Consider the following 12,479-nt stretch of genomic DNA (forward strand, 5'->3'; position numbering starts at 1 on the left):
AGCTGCCTCAGAAATGCACAGGGAACTCGTGTCATGCAGATGACAACAGGAACAGGAGGACAGCAGTGCTCCAGACCTGCCGGAAGCTCAGCCTCCAGGTGAGCTGACAGAGACATGTGGGCGTCTCTTTAACGCACCCTAGCCAGGAAGCCATGCCACCTGGAAGGGGCACATCTAAGGTGGTCTAGGAGAATATTCTGAGATCTGTCTGTCAAAGGCTGTAAATAAGCATGCTGTTTAGCCTGATGTTGCACTGATAAGAAACCTGCAGGCGTCTATTGTAACCCACACATCCCATCAGCCAGCACTTTACATCAGACTCCTGGGGGCTCCAGCCTGTTAAATGTGAGGAACCAGAGATGAAACACCGCGGACAAACGTGCGGCATAAGTCATGAAGTCCACACACAGGAATTATGCGAGGTACGTATTTATTTTGCAGCCATTAGGCAAAGTTTCCCAGGATCAGGTCACCAAAGACAAAATGTTCAGGCTCCCACTTAATACCAACTAAGTGTATAAAACTTAGTTCCTTTACGAGAGCCATCTAACTAATCTGTACATAATTTTGAAAAGAGACATCAGAAGTCAGGATGGGTAGGCCTCAGGTTTTTAGGGTGTGCTGACAGTGAAGCATGTCATGTGACCGGGAGGCAAATGGGCACGCCCACCCCCCTCTCCTGCATTTCACTGGAAATTAGTGCACAGTCACTGTGGGAGCGGTAGGTGAGAGAGAGGAGCTGGGAGGCGCATGTACTGCATAACATTGACGGCTTGGTTGTTATACAGGCGACGGGGCTGCAGCTCAGCACCAGCCATGTGGAGCTTGGTGCCAGTCCATCTGTGTCCTTGCTGGCTTTGGGCACCTTGCTTTCCTGTGGCGGAGGCCACGTCCCAAAGAACCACGTCCCACGAAACACATAAAGGAGAACTGAAAAACAAAACAAAAAGTGGTGTTCAAGATTAAGATTTCTGGAGGTCCCAGTGTTTGCCTGAGATCCGTCAGTAAGGTGCTGCTCAGCCCTGGCTGCTCACCACGGGATCTCCGGAGAGGAGGGTGGGATGGCAGCGGGGAGGAGAAGGAAACTGGGGATCTGACTTGAGAAACTTCCGGGAACTTTGGAGAGATGCTCCAAAACATGGCCAAATCACGAGGAGTTTCAATTATGAGGCAGTGAGGCCACATGACTAACTTACTCAGTGGAACTAGACTGGCGCTCGGATGGAAGGCTCTCATCTCACTTCCCGTGGCAAACGCTTTAATAATAAATGTTTACCGAGTACTCAGAGGCAGGCGCTGTCAAAAGCACCCATGTGTCTTATCCCATGTCATCATCAAAGTGACGCAGGCCCATCTACCCACAGGAACTGAGGCACGGGAAGATGGAGTCCAGCGCTGAAGCGGGACAGTTCATGGAGCCAGTCAGAGGGAGGAGTTTGGGCTCCAGGGCCGATGGACGACTCCAGTGCTACCTTACAGTGAGTGCCTCCCTTGCAGATAGGATGCCTGGTGTCTAACCCTGTGTCCTTATTTCCAACCATGGTCTACTGCCAGTTACAGTATAGAACCTTCACATGCTGTACAAATTATGTACACAGTCCTAGCGAGCGTATGGTACTGCATCATTCCACACCAGACCTTCTTGCTTAGTAGGTGGCATGGGAAGTAGGCAACCCTTTGTCTTGTCTTCATTGTCTGCAAACTAGACTTAATTCTGGGATTACGCACAGGACACGTCAGAAGTAACCAACAAGTGTCATGCTTTTTTTTCTTTTTGAAAATAAATGGCCTTATCAAGTGGATGGGGCTGCTAAAGGAATGCTCGCAGTGACTGCGTCTTAATTTACCTACTGGGCATAATCAAAATTGGAGGAGGGGCTTCACAGCGCTGTTGGGAAAGTTCCACGATCTTTTAGCTCCATTTTCCCATACACTTTTCGAAGCTCTTTTGTACATAACGTGCCTTCTTAAACACAGAACGTCGAATATACGCTGACTTTGTCACTGGCCCTGATCATCAGAATGTACGTGGGAAACTGTTTCCTTATTACAGTATCATCTCCTACTTACGGAGTCGGGAAGGAGAAGCTCTGAACAAACACCTGCTGTTTTGCATTCTTACTTGGCTCTGTTCTAACATACGGGTTCTTTTGTGGTTTTCACTTTATCCTTTGGGCCTGGTTGCAGCTTTTTTTTGCTGTTCTAAATCACTTGTGGATTAAAAACCAAGCAGCCTCGTTTGTTAGAACTGGTCTCAAAGAGAAGACCGCTGCACAGGGGTCTGAGGAGCTGTCCCGGGAGTAGTGGACGGAGTACTCGCTCACATCTGTTGTGAGCCCTGGGTGCTGAAGCAGGGGTTTCAGACCAAGTAGATGGGACCTGCAGGCCAGCTCTGACCCTCATGAACAAGGCAACCGTGGCCAGAGATGCTGGGTCCGTAGCGCAAGCCCAGTAAAGGGCCTGGCACGGACTATGTTCTCTCTAACAGCTAGTACCTTCGACTGTGGAGTTGCTTGCTCCTAGCCACTTTTTAAACTATTGAACTAATTCTCAGGAGGTTGAGCCGAGTTAATAGTCTGAGTTGCAGATTTTGATAAGGTGAGCTTGTAAATCAGGTTCTCAGTTTGATGGACACATTGGGGCGGCTGGTTCATGCTGTGGGTTCTCCTATGCATTGTACGATGCTTAACAGCATCCCTGGCCTCTACCCACCAGATACCAGTCATACCACGTGGATAGATACACCAGTTAGCAAAGTAAAAATGTCCCTAGAATTTCCAAATGGCCTCTGGGGGACAAAATCGCCAGTGAATGAGACCCACTGCTGTCAATACATGTTTGTAGCTTTGATTATAAAATTTATGCAAATGCTTAAGACACAATAAATATACCTTGCTTTGTTAACACTTAAAAAGTTGATATTTCCCCATATGAGATCTGTAAGTTACTGTATATACATGAGTATAAGCTGACCCAAATATCAGCCCAGGCACCTAATTTTACCACAAAAAATGCATTAAAAATGTGCTGAAGCACTCAACCTATACATGAGTATATATGGTAACTTTTCTCTAGAGTAAAATGTTAACTGTTTCTAACATTCACTTCACAGGATAAGAAAGTAATAGGAAGAAAATAATTCTGATGTCCAGTAGTTTTATCTTCTTCCTCTATGTTACTACTATCTTTTAATTCAATTTTTCCATGCACATTTTGAAGCCTTCTCAAATAGGCACTAAGTTTTATCTCTTTCTTTATTATTATTAGTTGTGTATTATTACATTAAACATTCATTGTGCTTATTAAACATTCACACTCAAAAAAAGTATTAAGATTTCCCCTACAGAAAAGAGCTAAATATAGGAAAAGGTATTTATTTACATTTTTGACATCTAACTTTAGCACCAGACTGGTCCCTCTCATCACCAACTCCCAAAATCTTGAGCATCAAATCCAATTTCTGTACTCAGAAGGAAGACTTTTACTTGAGGGGGAAGGACAGTCTTAAAAGCTTTCCTATTTCCTTGAAACCGAATGCTCTTCTGTTACTCAGATCCCAAAGCTACCTTCGTCTGACCTGTCCGTCCATCCATCCGTCCGCCTGTCCATCCATCCATCCATCCATCCTTGCTCCTCCTTCTCTATGACAGCACCACATCAGGTACTTAAGTAGGAGCCCTTACGGTGTAGTAGTTGGTTACATATTGGGCGGGTAACCAAAAAATCAACAGTTCAAAACCACCAGCCACTCTGAGGGAGAAAGACGAGGCTTTCTACTCCTGTAAAGAGTTTCGGTCTTGGAAACCCACAGGGGCAGTTCTGCCCTGTCCTACCGGGTCACTGTGAGTTAGAATCGGCAGTGAGTGTGGTTTGGTTTGCAGATAACAACAAAGTGAACATTGTTGTGATTGTGGGCTGTGAGCAAGGTGACTCCTGCCTTCTGGCGACCCCTCACACCACAGAAACACTGCCCAGTCCTGCGCTGCCTCCAGGTTGGTTGTGGGTTGGCCTGCTGTGATTCACAGGGCTTTCCTTGGACGGTTTTCCAGAAGGAGGTCACGTGGTCTACCTTAGTCTAGAAGCGTTGTAGAAGCCAGTCCAGTGCCAGAATAGCACACAGCCCCTCCACTGACAGACGGAGGCGGCTGCACAGGAACCGCGCTGGTTGGCGGTCAAGTCCATGTCTCCCACATGGAAGGTGAGAAGTCTACTGGGGAAACACCAAAGGCCTCCCTCTCCAGGCGGACACAGAACCTAGCACTGTCAGACTGTTTCTAACCCACAGGGGCCCTACAGGGCAGAGTGGAATTGCCTCCCAAGACTTTGCAACTCCAAATCGTTACCCAAGGAGATTCCACATCTTTCCGCCAAGACTGGCAGGTGGGGTTTAACTGCCACTCCTTCAGTTAGCAGTCAAGTCCTCGGCAGCCTCTATGCCAGGCTCCTGACGTGGACACACCACAAACAGGAAGCCCACAGTGGTCCAGTCGGAGCTGGCTCAAAGGCCAGAGCAGAACCTCCCACGGATTTCTACTTGACTGTGCACCCCATCTGTCTCCCGAAAGTGGACAGCAGGTACATAACATGATTCTGGCAATGGAGGGCTGTTTGTGGGAGCTGAACCCTAAGGTTACATTGAGGACACCGCAGGTTATGAGGCAGGACAAATAGATTAGCAATAGATCACAGCAAGCCAGGGAATTTGGAGTTTGTTTTGGAAACAATAGCAAGGGGGGGGAGGCAGGTAAGGGGGGTGGGGGTGCACAGAGAGTGGAGGTAGTTTTCAGGAAGGAGCAGCTGTAATTTGTTGGAGGACAGGAACCTATGCCTGAATGGATTTCACAGCAAACACCGGCTCAGGTTTCTGCAATGCTAAACGCAGGTAGGAGCAAACCAGCCCACAAAACAGTCACTAAAGATTTTATTTTCATAAACATACACTTGTTTCTCTCTCATCTTCCTGTCTGTTCCAAATTAATGTCAAGGCTGAGAAGGATCTGAGGACAAAATTCCCATCTGCTGCCAGCTTTTAATGGGCAGTCCAGAGGGCAAAGGTCAGGAATTCCTGGCACGGAGGAGGCCAGAGGGTGGCAAGGAAGGGGTAAATACTTCTTTTTGTGCCTACCTTGGTCCAGAATGTCACCAACAGCCAACACTTCCTTGCCTGTTGGTGTTTGCCTCCCACTTCTTACCAGACTAGGATCTGAGGCCTGGCTACTTCTGATTCCCTGTCCTGGGTGGCCCCACTGGGGCACAGATATGCCCTGCTCTTTCCCTTGCCCCAAGCCTGTACATAAGCCTGGCAATACCCCCAGTGCCTGATCCGAGGTGTTTCAATCAGCAGTTCCCAAGGCCATGATTCCCTCCTTCACTTAGAAGGACCTTCCAGTCTGTGTGACGCATAAGATAAAAACTGGCCCATGCAAACGAGAGGGGTGGAGTGGAGACCCAAAGGCCATCTGTAGACAAATGGACATCCCCTCACAGAAGGGCCAAAAGGGACGAGTCAGCCAGGTGCAGTATAGCACCAACGAAACACACAACTTTCCTCTCATTCTTTAATGCTTCCCCTCACCCCAAACCCCCACTACCATGACCCCAATTCTACCTGACAAATCCGGGCAGACCAGAGCATGTACACTGGCAGATAAGAGCTCTCGGTACACAGAATCCAGGACAGATAAACCCCTCAGGAACAGTAATGGGAGTAGCAACACCATGAGGGGAGGGAGAAGATGGGAGGAGAGGGGTAACTGATTGAAACGATCGATGTGTAACCACCCATCCACCCCCCAGGGGGTTTAAGAACAGAAATATGGGTAAATGGAGACAGCAGAAAGTGTAAGATATGAAAATAATAATACTTTGTGGAGGGAGGGGGGTGAAAAGGGGGAACCGATCACAAGGATCTACATGTGACCTCCTCCCTGGGGGATGGACAACAGAAAAGTGGGTGAAGGGAGACGCCGGACAGTGTAAGATATGACAACATAATAATTTATGAATTATCAAGGGTTCATGAGGGAGGGGGGAGTGGGGAAGGAGGGAAAAAATGAGGAGCTGATGCAGGGGCTTAAGTGCAGAGTAAATATTTTGAGAATGATGAGGGCAATGAATATACAAATGTGCTTTACACATTGATGTATGGATTGTGGTAAGAGTTGTATGAACCCCTAATAAAATGATAAGAAAAGAATAATAATTTATAATTTATCAAGGGTTCACGGGTATGGGAGGGTGGGGGAGGAAAAAAGGGAGCTGATGCCAAGCAATCTGGCAAATAAAGCCAGGAGAGTTTGGGATGCTGTCACTCAGCTCAAGCTTTCCCTGGGTGCCTGCTAGGGGCTGCACTCGATCTGGGTCCTCAAGGAGCTCCCAGGCTCGGAAGGACCAGTGAACCGGAAAGTGGCCCTACGGGAAAAATGTACTGGCATTCTAGACGGAAGAGAAGGAGGGAACCAAGAGCAGGTCGGGGAGACCCTGCAAGGGCCAGAACACAGGCTGCGAAGGCGCTCTGAGGACAGCCTGTGACAGTCCCCAGTGCCAGCCGTGGGTCCTTGATCTCAGCCTGCAGGGGCCAGGAGCGGCAGAGGTTTTGTGAAGCAGAAGAGTGACACAATGTGATTGTTTTCAGGAGGGTAGTGGCTGCAAGAAGGAGCTCAAACGGAGCAAGGAGTGGGAGGTAGCCAGGTGCCCAGGCAGAGCAAGGAGTGGGAGGTAGCCAGGTGCCCAGGCAGAGCAAGGAGTGGGAGGTAGCCAGGTGCCCAGGCAGACTTTCCTTCTACGGTGCACTACGTGGGGGCTGACCCACGGGCCTAGCCCATTGTGGCATTATTCTCAGATGAAGATACTTCAGTAGTGTCTCCAAACTGTCTCATCTTGGACAAGTGATGCTAGAAATCTCCACCAGGTTCTAATGATGTGTAACTGTCTAGATCCAGATAGGGAGAGTGAGGGACCATTACAACTGACTTAACACCAGTCACTTAACTAAGCATCTCTAGGAAGAGCTGCCCTAAGGACTGAAAGAACTGAAACAGAATCTTGGAAGATTTAAAAATACCATTCCCAGTAATCAGTGATTGGGTTGGTACTATTATTCCCACTGTGCTATGAGTGGATGGTGGGATAAGACGGGTAAGTTCTTTGACATTCCAACCTTGTCATTCTTGGCAGTGCTTCAGTGTGAGAGTCAGGAGATACAGATATAAAAGAAATTCTGTAAAAATCCTGCAGGGCTCAATAGGAATTAGAAGTATGTGCTCATAATGTGGCCTGTCTGTAAAAGACAAGCAACAACTGGTTTCCTGCCTCTGAACACAATGACCAGGCCTACGGCAATAAGTACCTCTGGCACACAGACTGTGATCTTGGACGATTACGTCCTATTAAAAGGAGGACTCCTTAGAGAAATGGCTCAGTCTGAGTCTGGGGTTGGAAATGTATAAAATGAACCCCACACATTTTGCCTTAATAGATCACCAGGGAGCTGCCAAAGATCATTAGGGTCAAGGCAACAGGCCTCGGGAGCCAACCTGAAGGCTTCCACGGGCCAAAGATGGAGCAATCTGAGCATCAATCAACGGAATATTGTAATGAACTAGCACCGTTAGGGAATTCCGTGAACTTATTTTGAAAGCAGGTAAAGAAGGGAAAAATCATTAATCCCGACTTGCTCAAATAAGCTATCCTACTGGGTAAGCAACTAATAAATGAATTTTAACTCATTATAGAAGTATTCAAGTGAATAAACAAAGAAGGAAAGAGAATTAGAAGATGGCATTTTGAAATCTCTAGCAAATTAATGAATCCCAGCATGGATTGTCAATGGTCACTAAAGAGAAAGTATGAGTTTGGGGATGGAAACATTTAACTTCCCATATGAAAGAGTTTTGTGCAGGCGCGCACGCACACTCACAAATTAACTTCCCATATGAAAGTTTTGCGCACATGTATACACATACACACACACACACACAAATACAGAATGAAACCTGGACCTGACCAAACCTTCACACCAATCACCAACTCACAGAGAACAAAGCAACATGTTAAATGACAGACACCATGGAGATACGTTTCCTGGAGGAAAAAGAGAGGGAGATGAAGTAGGAATCTATAATTTAAGTCACTTAAGAGCATGAACCAATTGCAGTAAGTGAGTGGGCTTTATCTGAATATGATTAAAAAAAACTGAGGAAAAATTATATTTATAATGCTTTTTGATATTTAATCACTGAAGTATATTTGATAGTAAGAAATTGTTTTAAGTTTGATTATGGTATTGTGGTTATGCACTCAAAAGTATCTTTTATAGCTATAATCTGTATACTTATGAATGCAATAATGAGATATCTTAGATGTACCTAAAAATGAGGCAGTTCTACCCTGCACTACGGGGTCACTAAGGGTCAGTGTTGACTTGATGGCAGTGGCAGTGGCGCCCCTGGGAGAGGATTGATAACGTGCTCTAACATAAATTGGTAATATTGTCTCTAAGATGAACCAGAGACATATATAAACAATAGGTACATGAGTGGATTTTGGGCTTGCACTTAATTCTTATGATATGGCCCTGCTTGATCTAGATCTATTTCTCCACCATCACATATAAATATATTTACATATGCACATGCCTGTATTTAGACCTCTATAAATGCTCTTTGCCTCCTAGTTCTTTCCTCTATTTCCCTTTACTTTCCTTTTGTCCCACTATCATGTTCAGCCTTCATTTGGGTTTCAATAATTCCTCTTGGTGACATTGCTCTTGGTCAAGCTCTACCAGGCCTCCTACACCCACCTCACCATCAACTTTGGATCACTTGTTGTTCCCTTGTTCCTGGATTTGTTAACACCACTTCTTTTCTCGCACCCCACCCCTGCCTCCCCTGTCTCCCATGTCCCCCCAGAACTGTCCCGCCTATCTTATCTAGATAAACCTGCAGAGATAATAATATGCATAAAAAATAAGACAGAGCAAAACAAAGCAACTAAAGAAAACAAGACGACAACAAAAAAACCAATGACCAAAAAAAAAAAAAAGCCTGTGAATAGTTCAAGGTCTGTTTGTTGGCCTTTAGGATTGTTTTCCGGTCTAATGGGGTACCATGCCCTGCCACCAAAGTCTATTTTTGGTATCCCCTGGGGACTTCCTTACGCTGTTCTCCTTGCTGTTCTGTTGCAAGCTTAATGTTTTGCCTCGGTGTGGTAGGGTCAGATGAGGCACAATTCCTGCACTGTGTCTCCAGTGTTGTCCCCGTAGCACTATGGGTCAGCAAGGGACATCGTGTCTCATGGTGGGGCCGGCCCTATGGTCCTCTCTGTGGATTGGCTGCTCTGAGTCAGGACGTGCTCCACTCTCTCTGCAGCCTCCACATAGTTGGGATTGGGGCAGGGTTCCCTGATGTTTGCCTTTATGAAGGGATCACTGAAGATATAGGGACTACAGCAACATGCAGCAAAGAAACTAGATGGTGCGTGGCTATCAGAAAGAATACCATCTGGGGTCTTCATGACTTGTTTTCAAAGAAGCAGACATCTAAATGAGGTGTCAACTAAGTCCACCTGGAAGGAGCACACCAGCCTGTGTGATCCAAGGATTGTAAATACTATAATCCAATTTAAAGGAAGGACTGGCATCAGAGCTTAACTTGTGAAACACTTGGGTTTGCAGCAGGCTATGGATGACAGTGAAAGCCCAAAATTTATCTGCAGGGTTCTCACATGGATGAAGCCTCTGGTGAATCCCCTCCAGTCATAGTTGAGGGATATGAATAGTCCTGTTATTGGCCACAGAACATTGTAAAGTCAACTACAGTGAATGTTGGTTGTTAAGTCAAAATGTTGTGTCTTATCATTTGATCCCCACCCCCTTTGACACATTTTAAATGCTTCCATTATTATAAAGAAAAGTGAAGGGGAAATATACTTCGACATAAGCTTCTGGTGACTCCCCTCTGACCATGGGCCAAGAATGTAAACAGTCTTGCTAAAATGAAGAAGACAGCATTGGAAATGATTGTTGCATACAGTTAGGTTTCGACTTAGCACGCTAAGAACGTGCAACAGAGCATCAAGAGGCAGCAAGGGAGCAAATCAATGAAGTCCCCAGGGAATACAAAAAATAGACTTTGGGGCCAGGGAGTAGCACCCCATCAGACTCGACAGGAAAACACAACTAATGGTCAACATACAGACCTGGAACTATTTATAGGCATCTCCTTTTTTGTCTTTGGTTTGTTGTTGTCTTCTTTTGTTGCTTTGTTTTGCTCTGTCTTGTTTTTGTGCATATTATTATCTCTACATATCTATCTAGATAAGATAGGAGAGATAAACAATCCAGAGGAGAAAACAACAGGATTGATGGTTCCAGGGGGACATGGGAGAGGGGAAGGCAGAGGAATGGAAGAGGGATGTAAAACAACCCAGGGACAGGAAAACAGCAAGTGATCCAGAATCGAAGGTGAGGAGGGTATAGGATGTTGGTGGGGCTTGATCAAAGGCAATGTAGCTTAGAGGAATAACTGAAACCTGAATGAAGGCCAAACATGATAGTGGGACAAGAGGAAAGCAAAAGGAAATAGAAGAAAAAAATAGGAGGCAAAGGACAATCTTAGAGGTCTAAATATAGACATGTACATACTTAAATATATTTATATATGACCATGGGGAAATAGATCTATGTGCATATATTTACAGGTTTAGTATTAAGGTAGCAGATGGACATTGGGCCTCTACTCAAGTACTCGCTCAATGCAAGAACACTTTGTTCTAATAAGCTGGCATTCCGTGATGTTGACCTTCCCGATGCTCACCTTCCCGATGTGATCGCTGAAAACAAACTGGGTCGATAAGCAAGTATGGTGAAAAAAGCTGATGCTGCCCGGCTATCAAAAGATAGAGTGTCTGGGGTCTTAAAGATCTGACGATAAACAAGCAGCCATCTAGTTGAGAAGCAACACAGTCCACATGGAAGAATCATACCAGCCTATGTAATCATGGGTTTTCAATGGGATCAGGTAGCAGGCATCAAAGACCCAGAACAAAATATATGAATGTGAATGAGCGGGGAGTGCGGAGTGGAGACTCAAAGCCCATCTGTAGACAGTTGAACATCCCCTCACAGAAGGGTCACAAGGAAGAGATGCAGGTGCAGCACATACAGCTTCCCTTAGTGGTTTAATGCCTCTCCCCTCCTCCCCACCCCCACTCCCACGGCCCCATCTCCACCTCACAGATCCCGCTAGCCCAGAGCATGCACACTGTACAGATCAGAGCTGGAAGCACAGGGGATCCGGACAGAGGAATCCCTCAGGGCCAATAATGAGAGTAGCCATACCAGGAGGGGAAGGGGACAGTAGGGGGAGAAAGGGGGAACCAATCATAATGATCTACATAGAAACTGCTCCCAGGGGGGCAGACAACAGAAAAGTGGATGAAGGGAGCCATTGGTCAGTGTAAGATATTAAAAAATAATAATAATTTATAAATTATCAAGGGTTCATGAGGGAGGGAGGGAAGGCTGAGCATGATAGTGGGACAAAAGGAAAGTCAAAGAAAATAGTGGAAAGAACTAGTAGGCAAAGGGCATTTATAGAGGTCTAAATACAGACATGTGCAAATGTAAGTATATTTATGTAAGACGGTGGGGAAATAGATCTATGTGCATATATCTATAGGTTTAGTGTTAAGGAAGTACATGGACATTGGGCCTCCACTCAAGTACTCCCTTTAAGCAAGAACACTGTGTTCTAATAATCCGGTATTCTTTGATGTATTCTTTGATAGCTGAAGACAAATGGGTGCATAAGCAAAGGTGATGAAGAAAGCTGATGGGGCCCAGCTATCAAAAGATAGAGCATATGGGGTCTTAAAGGCTTCAAAATAAGTAAGTGGCCATCTAGCTCAGAAGCAACAAAGCCCACATGGAAGAATCACGCCAGCCTGTGTGATCATGAAGTGTGGATAGGATCAAGTATCAGGCATCAAAGAAAAAATCATATTGTGAATGAGAGTGCCGAGTGGAGAACCAAAGCTCACCTGTAGGCAACTGGACACCCCCTTACAGAATGGTCATGGGGAGGTCAGCCAGTCAGGGTGCAGTATAGCAATTATGAAACATACAACTTTCCTCTAGTTTTTCAATGCTTCCTTCTCCCCACTAACCTCCCACCCGCTATCATGCCTTCAATTCTATCTTACAAATCTGGCTAGACCAGAGCTCATGTACACAGTACATATAAGAGTCGGAAACACAGGAAATCCAGGACAGATAAACACTTCAGGCCAAATATTGAGAGTAGCCATACCAGGAGGGTAAGGAGAAGGTGGGGGAAGAAAGGGGGAGCCAATAACAATGACAATGATCTACCTATCCTCCCTGGGGGATGGACAACAGAAAAGTAGGTAAAGGGAGACATAGATTAGTGTAAGTCATGAAAAAATAATTATGAAGGGTTTATGAGAGAGGGAGAGTTGGG

The 12,479-nt window shown here is 45.8% G+C and overlaps 1 protein-coding gene across 2 annotated transcripts in view; it reads right to left on the reverse strand.

The window, feature by feature from the left end:
- Positions 1–761: 761 nt before the first annotated feature.
- Positions 762–12,479, reverse strand: part of YIPF1 (Yip1 domain family member 1) — a 47,952-nt gene continuing 36,234 nt past the window's right edge. For both annotated transcript variants that reach the window (XM_075556432.1, XM_075556438.1), the window contains exon 10: positions 762–930. The gene's annotated coding sequence lies outside the window, so the exon portion shown is untranslated. The remainder of the gene's footprint in view (positions 931–12,479) is intronic.

Source organism: Tenrec ecaudatus, chromosome 1 (genome assembly GCF_050624435.1).
Source record: "Tenrec ecaudatus isolate mTenEca1 chromosome 1, mTenEca1.hap1, whole genome shotgun sequence".
Lineage (NCBI taxonomy): Eukaryota > Metazoa > Chordata > Mammalia > Afrosoricida > Tenrecidae > Tenrec > Tenrec ecaudatus.